Source organism: Crocodylus siamensis, chromosome 4 (genome assembly GCF_052110815.1).
Source record: "Crocodylus siamensis isolate JL-2025a chromosome 4, ASM5211081v1, whole genome shotgun sequence".
Taxonomy (NCBI): domain Eukaryota; kingdom Metazoa; phylum Chordata; order Crocodylia; family Crocodylidae; genus Crocodylus; species Crocodylus siamensis.
The window spans coordinates 121,878,066-121,892,421 of NC_143398.1; the positions used below are offsets into that span (position 1 = coordinate 121,878,066).

Sequence of the window (14,356 nt, forward strand, 5' to 3'; positions counted from 1 at the left end):
GGACTGGGAGACAGAAATGAGACAGACTGATTCCAGGTCTCATTAAGAACTTCCTCTGTGGCCTGTGCCTCTTGCTTAATCTCTCTGCTTCATTTTCTTCATCTGTAAAATGAGGATAATGTATTAATATCTGCAAAACAATAAAATGGTACTTTTTTTTTAATGATTGTCAAAAACTAAGGACAGATGCTCTTTGAAGCACACAAATTTTGCAGTGGGTGGTGATTAGTGGGGAGTGGAATCCCTTTAAGTTGTTTCATTGAAGATGTAAGCAAAGGTTTGGACCAAGTCTTTATCCATCCTAAATCCTATGATATAACAAGGGAGGGAGAATAGTTGCAAGCAGGCATATATGCTCACACAAATAGACTAAACTGAACTGAAGGGGTTGGAGAGACTCCCTGATTTTTGCTCCCTGTATGTGGGTTACTATGATGAAGTCAAAACAGGACGCTACATTGTACTACAGAAAGCAAAGCAGGATGTGACTGAAAGCAGATGGTATTATCATTCTATCCAGAGCTGTCTTTGGATTTTGTGGTAATAATTTGATTGAAGTTTTCAAAATTATTACAAGGATAGATAACACTGAACGTGAAAATGAGAGCAGCTGGAATGTGCCAAGATTTTGACTATTCTGCACTTAAACAAAAGCTGCCTGCAGATACCATAAAGCTTGAGCCTGATTGCTGTGGTTTAGTTATACTCACCAGTAAACTTGCTCTGGGGGTTATCGCCATCTTAATTTTTTTTCCTTCCTGAATGACATCATGCAGAACAATTGCCAGAAGGATAAGAGAAAAAAAACTGAAAAAAATGGAGGGAAAAATCTTTGGGTTTTTTTTTTTCACTTATCCCCACTCCTGTTACATATTGTCACAGATTTTGTTATACTGGATCATTAGTTCTGCGGAGTCTGGCATTCAGTTATGGGCATTAGCAACCCATTTGTTTTTCTGGCTCAAATCCATAGAAAGTAGAAATCCACCCTTTGCTTACCTCTTTCAGGTGTAGCACTAGTTGTACAAAAGGATCCCAAGGCAGTTTTTTCTGACTACTTGTAAACCATCACCCAGTCTCCCTAAGTATGTGACTCAGTAATCTTTATTTCACAACTACTAATATGCATCATTTCTTAGGAAATGTATCATGCCCTTTATAAAGTCAGCCATGGTATTTGACTTGATGCTCTCCCATAGCTGAGAATTCCCTTAGGTTGCCTATCATGTCTTGCACAGAAGATGTTTTAAATTTGTTTTTAAATTATAATCTCTTGGAGCCTAAGCAAGAAAATGGGGAGAAAAATAGAACTTACATAGCCATTTTCTGCCATAAGGTACTAATGTCAGCATTCAGAATCTGGGTCAAAGTATGGGAGTGCGGTATTAGGACCCTGGGTATTTTCCTCATTTTTGCATTACCAAAATACATCTTCAGAAAATCATTCAAGAGTGTAACTGCCAAGACACTGCTTTAATCCTATTGTGAGCTGTAGTGGTTTAGAGCATAATTGGAAAATATTGTGTTTCATGTGTTTGTATGCTTTTACATGTACACACACAAAAAAACACACACACCGTCTGTGATAAACTGGGACATACCTATAATTCTTTATGAATATGGTTCATGTGTTTGTGTACATGTTCAAGATGAATCACTGCTATGGAGCTATATTACAAGGGCTTGTCTCTGGCTGACCTGTCAGCATGGGAGGGCCCAAGACCTGCTGCTATCCCTCTCCTGCCCTATGCTGCAGATAGCGGCTGTGTAGAATGCTGGGCTCAGCTGGGGACAGCAGTGGCAGTGCACAAGTTCTTCTTTCCAGCCCTTGCTCCCTGCTTGCCCACCTGTGTCTCCCGCTGGCTGGGAGCCGGCACTGGATGGAAGAATCTTTCCCAGCTCAGCCCAGCTCCTCATACAGCCACTACCTGAAGCATAGGGCAGGAGCAGCTCTGGAGCTTCCCCTATGCCTGTGTCATCAGGGAAAAGGGGCAGCATGCAGGTTCTTACTTCTACTGCCTGTTCCCAGCCAGCAGGGAATATCTATGGCGGAGGGTGGGCAGATGTGGGGGGAAGAGAAACCTGTCTGCTGCCAACCCTGTCTGCAGGCAAGCTGCAGCTCATGGCTGCTACAGGGCAGGAGCGGCTCTAGGGCTCTCCCTGCATCTGGATCAGTCAGGGACAGCAGCAGAAGTGCCAGTGTCTGCACTGCTGCATTCTTTCTGGATCTTTCCCTGCCCGGTGCAGAAGGCTGACCATGGAAAGTCAGCAAAAGGTAAAAGTTTTGTCTGGGAATATCCAAAGGTAGACTGAGTAGTGGCCAGAACAATTGACTTGTCCCTCCCAGAGAGTAGGGCTTAGCAGGACTTGGGGAACAAATGTGGATCAAATGATATCTAGCATTAAGATTTTTATCATAATGCATCTTGGAGATTATTAAAGATGGTTGAAAATTGCATTTTTCATGAAAATCTTTCAAAGTTTTGTGGAAAATTGTAATAAAATTTAGAAACTTCAAAATATTTCATAGCCCTCTAATCTAAATGTGAAGCAGCAAAAAACAAAACAAAATGTAATCAGAAAAAAGTTTGTATGTATAATATATTAAATTAAAAATGTAACTACTTTAAAAGAAATTATATATATGTACATGTATTCTTATATATACACCTGTGTGTGTGTGTGTGTGTGTGTGTGTATTTAGAGGGTATATATTTACATGTGTATATATACATAGATAGATATAGATATACATGACTAATTCTGAGGTTTGTTAGCCTGCTTATGATGAAAAAATGGGAAAGGAGAAGAGGTGGGGGGAGTTCTATGTATTCTCTGTTGTTAATAAATAGATTTGCAGAGACATGGAAATAATATCTGGTAAGCAGAGAAAATCAAATGGAAATCTAAATGGAAATCGAAGTAATCAAACAAAGGTATTTGGTATAAAATGAACCACAGAGACAAAGTTAAAATTTGGTTCTGGATCCAGTCCCATTTTAAGTCATGATTCAGGTTCAAAGCCAAATCAGATATAGGGGTTGGGTGTGAACTAGATAAAACAGAAATTTCTCAAACTGATTACAGAAATTTCTCAAACGGATTACAAAATAGACCAAAATCACTCTGATTTTGGATCTAGAATCATTACAGTAGCAGTGAGTTTACATCAGGGAATGTGACTGTAAACCTTCTTAATTTTTAAGGGGCTCAGATTGTAGGTTCTGGTTTTGTGTTTCTCATCCCAGTTTCCTCTGCTTAGGAAGATTATTGGTGTTGGTACTATTCTCCATTCCAGAAAAAGCTGTCAGGCAGCATTTGGCTTAAATGCATAAGTATCACTGGCCTTGATTTTTCTATGAGATCATTGCAGATGTCTCTGACAAGGAAACCAACCAGTCACTAATTTCCATCAAGCAAAAGAGGCTTTACCCTGCATGTGGGCAGGACCAGTGCTTTGCGACTGAAATTTAGGTTACCTTGTTTTCAAACTTTAGGATAGAATAAGTAACAGTCCCAACATGAACAGCAAAACTCTGACTGAACCTTATTACTCAGCATACCAGCTTTTTACTAATGGGAACAGCCTTTTTCTGTGATGTTGCCAACTTCTATGGAAACAGAAAGTAACCAAAAAAAAAAAAAGCCACTCCTGGGAGATTTCCAGGCCCTCTTTGATGACTTAAGATGCTTGCATAGTTAGAATACAGTTCACATGAGGACCCACATTTTGGTCTTGTTGCTTTGGATTGGTCAGAGCCTGCTGAAATGTGCTTATCACTCTGAGAGACTAGACAGGTTTTCCCATTGTAAGCTAGAAACTCCTATATTTTTAACTTCTCTCCCTTTTTGTACTTAATTGTTTTAAATTACAGCATAGTGGGCTGAAAACTGCTACTTACCTGCAAGTATTCTTCATCCCTTTGGTCTCCTAACAGCCTGTAGTGCTGTCTGGTCTATTGTGATCTGTAAGTGAGCAGCAGCATTGTGACAGGAAAGAAGGTTTGTTAAATTAAGACCCTCTTGGTCCCAGAGGAAAAGGGTTACTTGCTCTTCCATAGATGAAAAGTGACCTCTCCCTCTCCCCATGCCCCCCAGGGAAATTTTCTTGATATGACAACATGAAAACTTGGCAGGCTCCATGTGTTAGATGACACTGTATGTTGATGAAGAACGTTTCTGTGATATCTCAGCAGGAGCAGACAAGATGGTATTCGGAAAGCAACAAGAAAAGAAATCAGATGGGGGTAGAACCAGACTTGCATAGGTCATGCAGTCTGGTGGTTATAACTCATAACCTCCAAGACCCAAATATGTGACACAGGCCTCTAAAAAATGTGTGACAAATACCTCAAATGAGGGACAGGTCACTAAAGAGAGCAAGGGCGGGGAGCAAGTTTGGAATGAACATGGGATTTGTTCCTTTAACATGTATAAATTGTGACACTGGATTTATGGGTTATTTTTCCTGATGTAATTAAATTACAGGATAAAAAAAGTGGGAATACCACCTTTATAGGAAGGGAAATAAGTTACTGTTTCTTCTTTATCATTTTTTTGATTGGCAGTAGTGCCTCTGGGCTCCAATCTAAGATCAGGACCCTTTGCATATTGTTCAAAGGTCTAGTTAAAAAGATGTGTGTGGCAGGAGGAGGGAGCTGGAAGGAAAAGCCTTCCTGCTCCACAGACCTTCATATCAACATAGAGCTAAACTGATTTGGATCTCAAATTGCAGTATAGTTCAGAGTAAGAAAGAAAGAGATACTGGTTTTGTGCCAATAGTGAGGGATACCACCTCAGCAAATGCTGCTGAGGTGGTAATGGAACTTGTTGCTTCTCTTCTGCTAAGGGGGGAATGAGGGGGCAAGAAAGACGTGAGCAAGTTGTTGTGTGTACTGAATTTGTTCCTGGCTCAAGCTCATTTGCTTCAGATTTTATCTATGTCCCTTTACAGCCCTTCCTATCTAGCAGGTCCAGATCTATTGCATCACTCTGTCTACCAGTGAAAGGCAGTCACATATGTGGTGAGATAAGTAACTACTCAGCAGTTAAAATAAAGGAGGGATAGTCAGAGGAGCAGAACAAAATTAATCAAGTTGAAATTTGACTTGGATATCAGAGTTAATTCTCTACAGCAAAAGAACAAACAAGCCAACCTTCTGTCTACCTCTCCACCCCCAACCAACAGCCCTTTCATAAGTCTTTAATGGACAAAGTCTGTAACCTCTTTTCAGAAAAATGGCACCTTCAGCATTATTCCTCTGCAGCATGATAGAGTACTGGCTCAGTGCCAGCGAAGAAAAAAGAATGCTGCCTCCTGAATCATGGCCATTGCTTTCTGCAGCACTCTGAAAGTGCCCTGCATATCTCTCATGCAAGTACTTACTGGGGCTGACTACTTGACATATGGGATAGGACAGACTGACACCTGGAGGTGGCAAAGCTACAGGCATTTTTGTACTATTATTCTATTTAGCTACGAAAACATGACTGCCTGGATTCTCTAAAGTGATCACCACTGTAGCAATGCCAATAGATCCTGCTACTTACTGCAAGAAGAAACCTACTCCAAAAGTTGTGTGAAATTCTGGGCCCATTAAAGGTAGTGGAAGGTTCCCTTTATTTGCAATGAGCAGTGTAATAGGACACATGTCTGTATATCAAGGGAGGGGGAAAAATCTCCAAATGCAGTTCCTGTCAATTTCAAGAGCTCTAAGGCTAAGGATAGAAGTTACACATAAACCTGTTTAAGTGATCAGAAACCAGTTTAAACCTGTAACAGAAATTCAGTGCACATAAACCATTTTCAAAATGGCCAAAACTGGTTTAATAAACTTGGTTGAATCAAACTTAACTGATTTAGGTCAAACTGAATTTTGGAACTTCTGTCCCAGACCCCTTCCTAGTTTAAGTTATCTCATACTCCTCCAGCACCCCAGGATGCTTTGCAGCCCTGGGCTGGTCTGGACTGTCTGCTTCAGCAGAGCAGGGTTGGCCTTACCCCTATCTCCAGCTGGCTGAGAAGGGGGTGACGGTGGGAAACCATGCTCTGGACTGCAGCTGGTTCTTCTTGGCAGGGGACACAGCAGCCCTTGCCAGGCTTCCCCACCCCACCACCCCTGCTAATGGCTCTAGCAGCAGGAGTGGGTGGTCTGGCCAGGCACCAGTAGCCTGAGGGGAAGGAGGGAAGTTTAATGCCCTCTCCTTCCCCTATCCCAGTGGTATGGGACAGGGGAGGGATGAGAAGGCAGCGGGCAAAGGGACTGGGGCTACTGGCTGTGCTCAGGGGTTACCAGGAGACACAGCCAACCAAGCCTGTGGTGCCAGGGTGTAAGCGAGCCCCGTCACCCATCCCCTGTACGGCCTTGGCTGCAGGACATCCATCTTGCTGCCCAGCTCAGCAGCTGACCCCTGAAGGGGGGGAAACCTGCCCCAGCTGAGACCACAGGATTAGCATGCCAGACTGCGGCCAGGGAAGCTGAGGCCTGATGGGAAGAAACTCCTGCTCCCCAGGAGGGCAGCGATGTGCCACATGGGGCCATGACAGGCTGGGAGCTGCATCTTTACAGGGCTCCAGGGCCCAGCCACACAGAGCCTTGCCCAGGATGCTGCAGCTGGAGGCAGCCCTGCTTGGAGTGGGGGCTGCACTAGCTGCCCCTCATGTCCCCTCAAGCCCCCTATATGTCCTATGATCCCATGATCCACCAGCCCTGAGGCTGGTGCAGGACAGGGGCTGAGAGAGGACAGCAAGCAGGGACTGGGGTAGAGCAGTGCTGGTCTGGGGGATGTCCACCCATCCCGCCCTGCCTGAGTTGGGAGCCAAAGATGAGCTCATCCCCCAGCTCCTGCGGCTGTGCCCAGACCTGCCTTCTGCCTCCTCCCCCTGGAGCTGTCCACCTCCCTACTCCGGGACCAGGGCTGGGCAGGCTGTGGCAGGAGCTGGGTGGGCTGTTTTACTGCTGCCAGCAGCACTGGACTGAACTGGCTCTGGGGGGCCCTGACAGGGTGGTGCTGGGGGCAGGCGGGACACAGTGCTCCATAAACATGTCTCCATGGGCCACAGCTGCTCTGCATGGGGTGGTGGGGACACCCATGAACTGGGGCCTGAGGGGCCTCTTAGCCATGCAGGCACAGCCTAGGCTGGGCTATGGGAGTATGTGGTGCAGTGGCTGGTCAGAGGCTGGGCTGCAGGGGCTGCCAGATGGAGGCTGAGGGCTGGTTCCTGTGTGGCCAGCGTATGTCCAGGTGCCAGGCAGCAGCTCCAGCTATGGCTAGCAGGAAGTGCTGCCTTGAGGCAGGCCAGTCTGTCTAGGGAAGGGCAGGTGGGAGGGGCTGGATATGCAGCATTCTCCCCTTGCACATGTGATCCATTGCACTGTGCCCACGGTGGGAGCTGGTGCACAGTCCCAGGGGGCTGGAGTGCAAAAAAGCCAAATGCTTGGCCAGCTGGACGGGACAGGATTTTAGGGCCCTGCCCCTGTGTCTGTGATGCTGGGATTATGCAGTGAGCTCACTAGTCCCCAGAACTAAATGTCTGCCCCTGGGCACACCCAGAGCTATAGCATTCCCCCCCCACCCCCCCTTGCTGCTTCCCTGCTAGGCCTGCGACAGCCAGCATTGTCTCCACAGGGCCAGGGGGATCCAGACCCTGCAGTGCCATTTGCTGCAGCCATAGGCCTGGGCCTGCAGGCAGGCATGCTGGAGCAGACTTTGGCCCCTCTCACTTGGGTCTGCTCTGCATCTGCAATACTTTGTTGCTCCTTGGAGCAGGGAACCCAGTGCTTTCGCTGGTGGCTTCACTAGGTGACAGGTCCGTGGTGTTGTGGGTGGCCATTAGTGCCAGCAGGGCAGGGCTGGGGCAGGAGGTACAGGGGCCTGCTGGTTAGAGCACTCTCTGGGTGCAGGGCAGGAGATCGTGTCTTCGAGCCCCATACCCAGCACAGGTAGAGCCCTCACAGGCTTTGGTTCTGCAGCTCAGTGCCTCTTTCCATAGTTTCTAGGGTTGGAAGGGACCTGAGCAGATCATCTAGTCTGATGATGCACCCAGCAGAGGTGCAGTATAAGGAGAAGCAGCGAGAGCTTCTGACCTAGAAGCATCTGCTGGCCAGGGGATAGAGGACTAGCTGGAGAGCAGACAGTCTGCCCAGGCAAACAGGTGTTTAAACCCCTCCCCAATCATACTCAGCTTGCTGGGGCCTGGCCACCTCCAGCTCAGCTTCCTTCCAGCCTTCCTGCTACTGCAGAAGGGAAGGGAGGGCTCACTCTAGCACCCCCTGGTTTCTAGCCTGAGCCACTGCAGGCATGTGGCTTCATTTCTAGAATCAAAAGTGAATGTCTGTTCAGTTGCTTCTTGGTTTAATCTATGCAGGTTAGACAAACCTGCAAAGATTGAATCATTTCAGGCTCAGGCTTTTGGAATGTTTGTACCCAAAAGCCAGCCTTGTGCAGTTTCTTTTGTTTCGTTATTTTTTTAACAGCTGTTTTCACAGGTGGCAGTAAGGGAAGGAAAACTAAGGAGTCATGTTGTATGTAGGGGTCAGGAGGGAGTGGCAATGGGAAGCTGAAGTTTGCTTCTGAAGATGTCCAAAATGCTTAAAATTTGACAGAGTTTTTCTTTTTGTCCTCCTGCACAATAATGACCATTTGCATTTTATTTCAAATGCTGCAGAGAACCAAATGAACTCTTGCCATCCAACTACATCTGTTGTTTGCTTCTTCCAGAATAAATATTGCAGTTCCTGATGCTGAAACAGCTGGAAATCTTGCATTCATTTGTTTTCTTTGAGATGCAGTGTGTCCTGTGGGCTTACCTGATGACACCACTTGTGTACTTTTTATTTAATATGGCAAGCTAGAAAAAGATGTTCTGTACCAGTCTTCTGAGGCCACAGTTTTCAAACCTGGTATCCAGTAAGTCTCAGCCAAGGTACAGTGACACCCTAGGGTGCCACAAGATCCCTTTAAGGGTACCACAGGGTGCTGTGCAATATTGCTCTATTATTTTTCCATAGTAAAAAAACAAGTGAAAACTAGGAGCTTTTTTCAAGGGGTGCCTTGAGTCTAAGAAGGTTAAGAACTACCGATCTAGCATATGGCTCTGAGGCCACTTTTATTCAGGTGTCTCAATGCACCTTTGTTATTGGAGGTATAAAGCACCTGTAACTGCTGGTTTCTATTAGAATCATTTAAGCCAAAGAATAATTTCTGCCTTAAGAAATGTGCTATATTTGTACAATGGGGTCTTGGCCTTTGATATAAACCTTTAGGTGCTACAGAGGCACAAGGAAATAAAATAATGGCAGTGCAACTGCAGGGGCTGTGCATTACACTCCTTCACTGCTAGGCTTCCTGGTTTTCAAACTTTGCTTTGTTTTGTTTTTATTTTACTCTGCAATCTGTATTGTCTCTCTGTGATGGCAGGCATCAATATTTGCAATAGTGCACGCTCAAAGGCTCATTACCAGCTTTTGTTCTGCTGGCTATCATGAAGAATATAATGTGACCCTGCTATGATTCATACCAGTTGTGCTTTGCTGTGGGTGGAGACATGGGGTGGAGGTGGGGGGCAGAGGTGGAGTAACATAAACATATAAACAGTGCATAGAAATAAAGAAAGGCATCTTTTGTTATATCTGATTTCAGTAGAAGTTCCTGCTTGTGCTGCTGAAGATAGTCTGGGAAGATTAGAAGAAACTCAGCTGAGGCAGGACAAAGAAAGACTGTGTAAGTGGGATCAAGCCTGTTTGCTCAGTGGAGCTCTCTATCTAGTTGTTGACAGATGTAGCTGTTGCAGAATTAGGCCTTGCAGGCTCCTCCTTCTGATTGTTAAGTGACAATGGTTGTGGTGGTAAATAGCAGTGGAGTGCACAATGAATCTCTTATTTGTTTGGAGATTGTAGCCTGGGAGGGGGATTTTGCAATCATAGTGTTTAGTTAAGAAGCGTATGGGGACCATTAAAGCATTTTAACTTTTGCTCCTGTGTTTTTCAGGTTATGAAGTTTTGTGGCTTGTTGGGAAGGGAAGGAAAGGGAGAGAAAAAAAGATAGGACTGCAAAAATATTAGGATGCCTATAGTTCTCTTAACTGCTAAGGAATCATCAAGAGTTTCAGTTCACCAAATTAACATGTAATATGATGGATGGGACCCTGCGGTGCCATCTAAATAGGGGCTTTTCCTTTTGCAGACATGCTAATCTGCCACAGGATACTTGCTGCTATCTCAGCTCAGGGAAGTTCCTTTCAATGCCAAGTCACAGCTTGTAATGTTAACAAATACCGTGTACCATAATTTGCACTTTAATAGCATTATGCACTTAAAAAATAAAAAAACAAAAGTCAGCAAACCAGAACAAGTGATCCAGGTACTGCAGAAGGAGAAAGCAGCACAAATAGTCCAGTAATTTGTTTTTGTTTTTTAACCCAAAATATACAGGAAATGGAAATCTCAAGTATCTTTTAGCTATCAGAGACGTCCAGAGTACATTTTATGGCTAAGTGAGGGAGTACAGATTAGAAGAAGGCAGTCAGATGTAATGAAACTTAACTCTAAATGAGTTTTTACAAATTTTAGGACAGAACAGTTTTCTTTAGGAGAAAGGGCTCATTTATTTCACTCCATGGCTCAAAACACACGGTCTCATTGGAAGTGCTAACAAACACATTCAGCAATAGGTCACCACTTGCTCAGGCAATAAAGAGCCATTCTTTCCCCATGTTTTGCAGAAGTCTAAGCCTCAGGTACCTCTGACAGAGCTGTAAATAATTATTTGTGTGTTTGTGAGAGAGTTTGAACAATCTGATAAAGAGAACTTTAATAACCTTGGTGTCACATCTGGAGTACAATCCATTTTCACTTTATTGTGACCCTCTGCCTCCCCTTTTGAATGTCATTTATCTATTTCAGATCTTGACCTCAAGGCCGTGGTAATTTAGGACTCCTGTCACTGAAAATGCAGTCCATGTTATTGGGTAAAGTAGTGACTCAACCAGGGTGCCACAGAACCAACATCCTTTGAAGGGTGCCATGAGGTGGGAGAAGATAAGGGTAGGCTCAAGCTTGTCCCTGCCTGCCAGTCTCTCACCCTCACTCCCACTGTCTAGCCCTTCTACAAGGACATAAGGATTATAATATTATATAAATTAGCTTTTGAAATTGGGCACCATTCGATTCACAGGCATTTTGAAGCAGGATGCCTTCAGTCCAAAAAAGTTCGAGAACCATTAGGATAATATTTCATCTCTCACCCCTCTTGGGTAAAATAGTTTTCTCACTCACTTTCTTTCTGGATGATATATTATTTTCTTTATGAGACTATGGCCAAGAAGGTTTATGCACTTAGACAAATCCTTTCTCAACCAACAGGGGGTTCTACAGGATTATTCTCTTATTTATAGGGAGATGTGTACACACAACATGATGCTACATGTATGCCACTGGGTAAAGAGGCAAATGCTATATCTTCTAAAAGATTTTTTTCTCAAGTTACCACTACCTTTTTTTTCCTTAAAGAGATCCTGTCTTTCAAAGTTAGTTGAGTTTTAGAGTGGGGAAGAAATTTAAAAATGAGGGTTTGTTGTATTGTATGGGATAGATTACTGGCATGAAACTTTCTGATGAAATACTGGTTATAACTTTGCTAGTCTATGCACTATTTGTGGAAAATTCAAAAGCAATCAGGGATGCCATTCTTATTCATATATATTTCTTTTTATATACAGCTTACATATTCTGGCTCTTTAGTTTTAACATGCATTACCTATTTATTCTTTTATTGCAGCTATTTAAAAGCACACATCATCGTATTTCTTGCCTTTCATCATATTTCTGTAGGTATATGTATGCAAATATATAATCTCTAGAAGTGGCTAAGTGACAGTGCTGTCAGTCTTAGTATTAGTGTATCAACATTATTTCTAATGGAATTTATGGACCCTCAGGCTATGATAGCATCACCTCTAAAAAGTTGAAGTCCTGTTTTGGGGAAGTGTCCTTTTCTTTAAGCATGTGTTTAAGTACTGTTTTGAACTGAGGAAACTAAATAATGTCCTAAGACAGGTTAATCACCAGTGCTAAACATGGTACAAGAGGGCACTTCTTGTACTGGAGGTGATGACTGTTGGAAGAATATCTGTCACTGGGGGCTAAGCTGCCGTGGATTAGAGTGCACACATAAGCAGTTATCACAGAGTAGCTGACTAATGCTAAACCTCATTCTGCTTTTAACAGTAAATAGTTCATGTGCACATACCCTTTGTTGCATTTGAATCAATGCTTAATGCTAAGTATTTAAATTTATTCCCTGGGCATGAATAACCAAGTTATTGTGGTTTTGATATGCTATAGATGCATATTTTAATTTTACTTTATAATGGACATTTTTTAAAAAAATTGCCAAAGAAGCAGCCTTGCTAAATATGGCTTTTTATTGTGCATATGATGAGCTCAGTAGATCACAGTCATTTCTTTAGAGCTGTTACCATTCATTACATTAAGGCCTGCTTAAGGTTAGAGATGCTGTAATGTGTGCATTATAGATACAGTGGTTCTGTTGTACTGGTAGGTCTGCTGCATATGTGTATCATTTCCGTCTGTCTGCTAAGCATCCTTAGATGTGTGATGAAAGTTAGCTACTGGGTATGTGCAGGAGTCTGCCCTGAAATGTTTCCTCTGAAAAAATGTACAAGAGTTTGCATCACAAGGGGACGTGTCTATACATTGCCATGTGGTGACATTGCTACAGTGCCGTGCCTTAGTAGTACTAGTACTTGTTCCTTTTGGGTACTAGTAGACCCAAAAGGAAGTACTAAAGCATGGTGCAGTATGGGTGGTTGCTGCACTGTGAGTACAGTGCACAGTTAGATTTCACCGCTACATTCACCGCGCTGTACCTGGGAAGCATGCTACTATGGCAATGTAGCTGGCGATTGCATGTAGACATACATGACTGCTACATTGCCATAGCACGCATCACTACATCACCATAAAGCGACAGGTAGACATGCCCAGGATCACAAAAAAGTTTCTGTAATCAGCCTTTGCATGTTTTTAATTTTTTCGTAACATCATAATAAAAAACTGAAGGTACATACAAATGTTGCATTTAGATTGCCCTAACCAGGGGTAGAGAAATCTAAAAGCCTGGATGTGTAATCATTCGCTGGGCTTAGGTTGCCCTAAAAATGGCACAAGCAATCTAAAGTAAGTTCTCATCAGACCAGGACTAACTTAAGCTCAGCATGGGGTTAACCTAACCTAGCAAGGGTTTACTGAATGCTTGCAGGTATTCATAGCAGAGCCTCAGGGCTAGGAAAGCCCAGCTGCTCTGCACAGCCTTGTGCCCTTGTCTCCTCCCAGCAGGTGGCAAATGTTCGCACATGGGGGTCCTGATTCAGGTTTAGGCAACTTAAACTAAGCTGCCAAAACCTAAGCCAGGTCCCACAAATACATGTTCGTACCCTGAGCTTCCTTCTTTATCAGAGTGACTCGATATTTTAACCAATTTCAAATGGAGGTATATACCATTTAAAATACTTTATTTTTTGCTTGTTTGATTTATTTATTAATGCCATTTGATCCAGCCATTGTAAACCTTATGTGACAGTTAATATAATACCCTGGAGATTACTCTAACATACATAGGTTTTTTAAGGCCAAAAGGGACAACTACTTAGATGAGACAGTCATCTAGGCTGATCTGCATAACACAGGCTATAGAACTTCACACCGTAATTTCCGTCTCCTCCCTATAAACTATCCTTTTAGCTATGACATATATTTTTAAAAGATACCTTTTAGAAAAGCATGTTTGTTTTAGAATTCTGTGACTAAAAGATAATACCTCAATAGATTATTAATAACATCTTGAATGTTATTCAACCAGAAGGTAGCACTTGTTAAAAGTTTCTGAGCCCCTTTACAGAGCTGACCTTTGAGCCCAGCAAAGCCCACTGCCTGATTTGGAAATTATAGTTTTCAGCCTTTTCCTTGAAATGTCAGCTCTGAAAATGCTAAACTAGTGTAAATCCATCAGTAGGGCTGAAAGAAAGAAACATTCTAGCTGCATTTCAGCAACAGAAGAGTTGGGTGCATGAGTGGGTATGGGCCTAGAGATCACTCCCTTCTCCCCATTTCATTAATTTTATTTATATATATAATAGAATAATGGAAAGTCCCTCTGAAAAAAATTAAGACAGGAATAGGAGATACAAAGTTGGGAGGCATAATCGTAGAGGAGGATCACAATGTAATATAGGAAGAATAGGATGACCTAGATGAACGAAGTAATAGTAACAGGATGAGATTTAATAGTACAAATTCCAAGATCATGTATTTAGGGATCAATGACAAGAGTTTAT

At 43.3% G+C, this 14,356-nt stretch overlaps 1 protein-coding gene across 18 annotated transcripts in view; it reads left to right on the forward strand.

The window, feature by feature from the left end:
* Nucleotides 1-14,356, forward strand: part of SOX5 (SRY-box transcription factor 5) — a 914,829-nt gene that overhangs the window by 408,341 nt on the left and 492,132 nt on the right. The window contains exon 1 of one of the 18 annotated variants that reach the window (XM_090043607.1): nucleotides 9,647-9,723. The exons of the other annotated variants lie outside the window; for them this stretch is intronic. The gene's annotated coding sequence lies outside the window, so the exon portion shown is untranslated. Of the gene's footprint in view, nucleotides 1-9,646; nucleotides 9,724-14,356 lie in introns of those variants that run through there. 18 annotated transcript variants of the gene reach the window in all.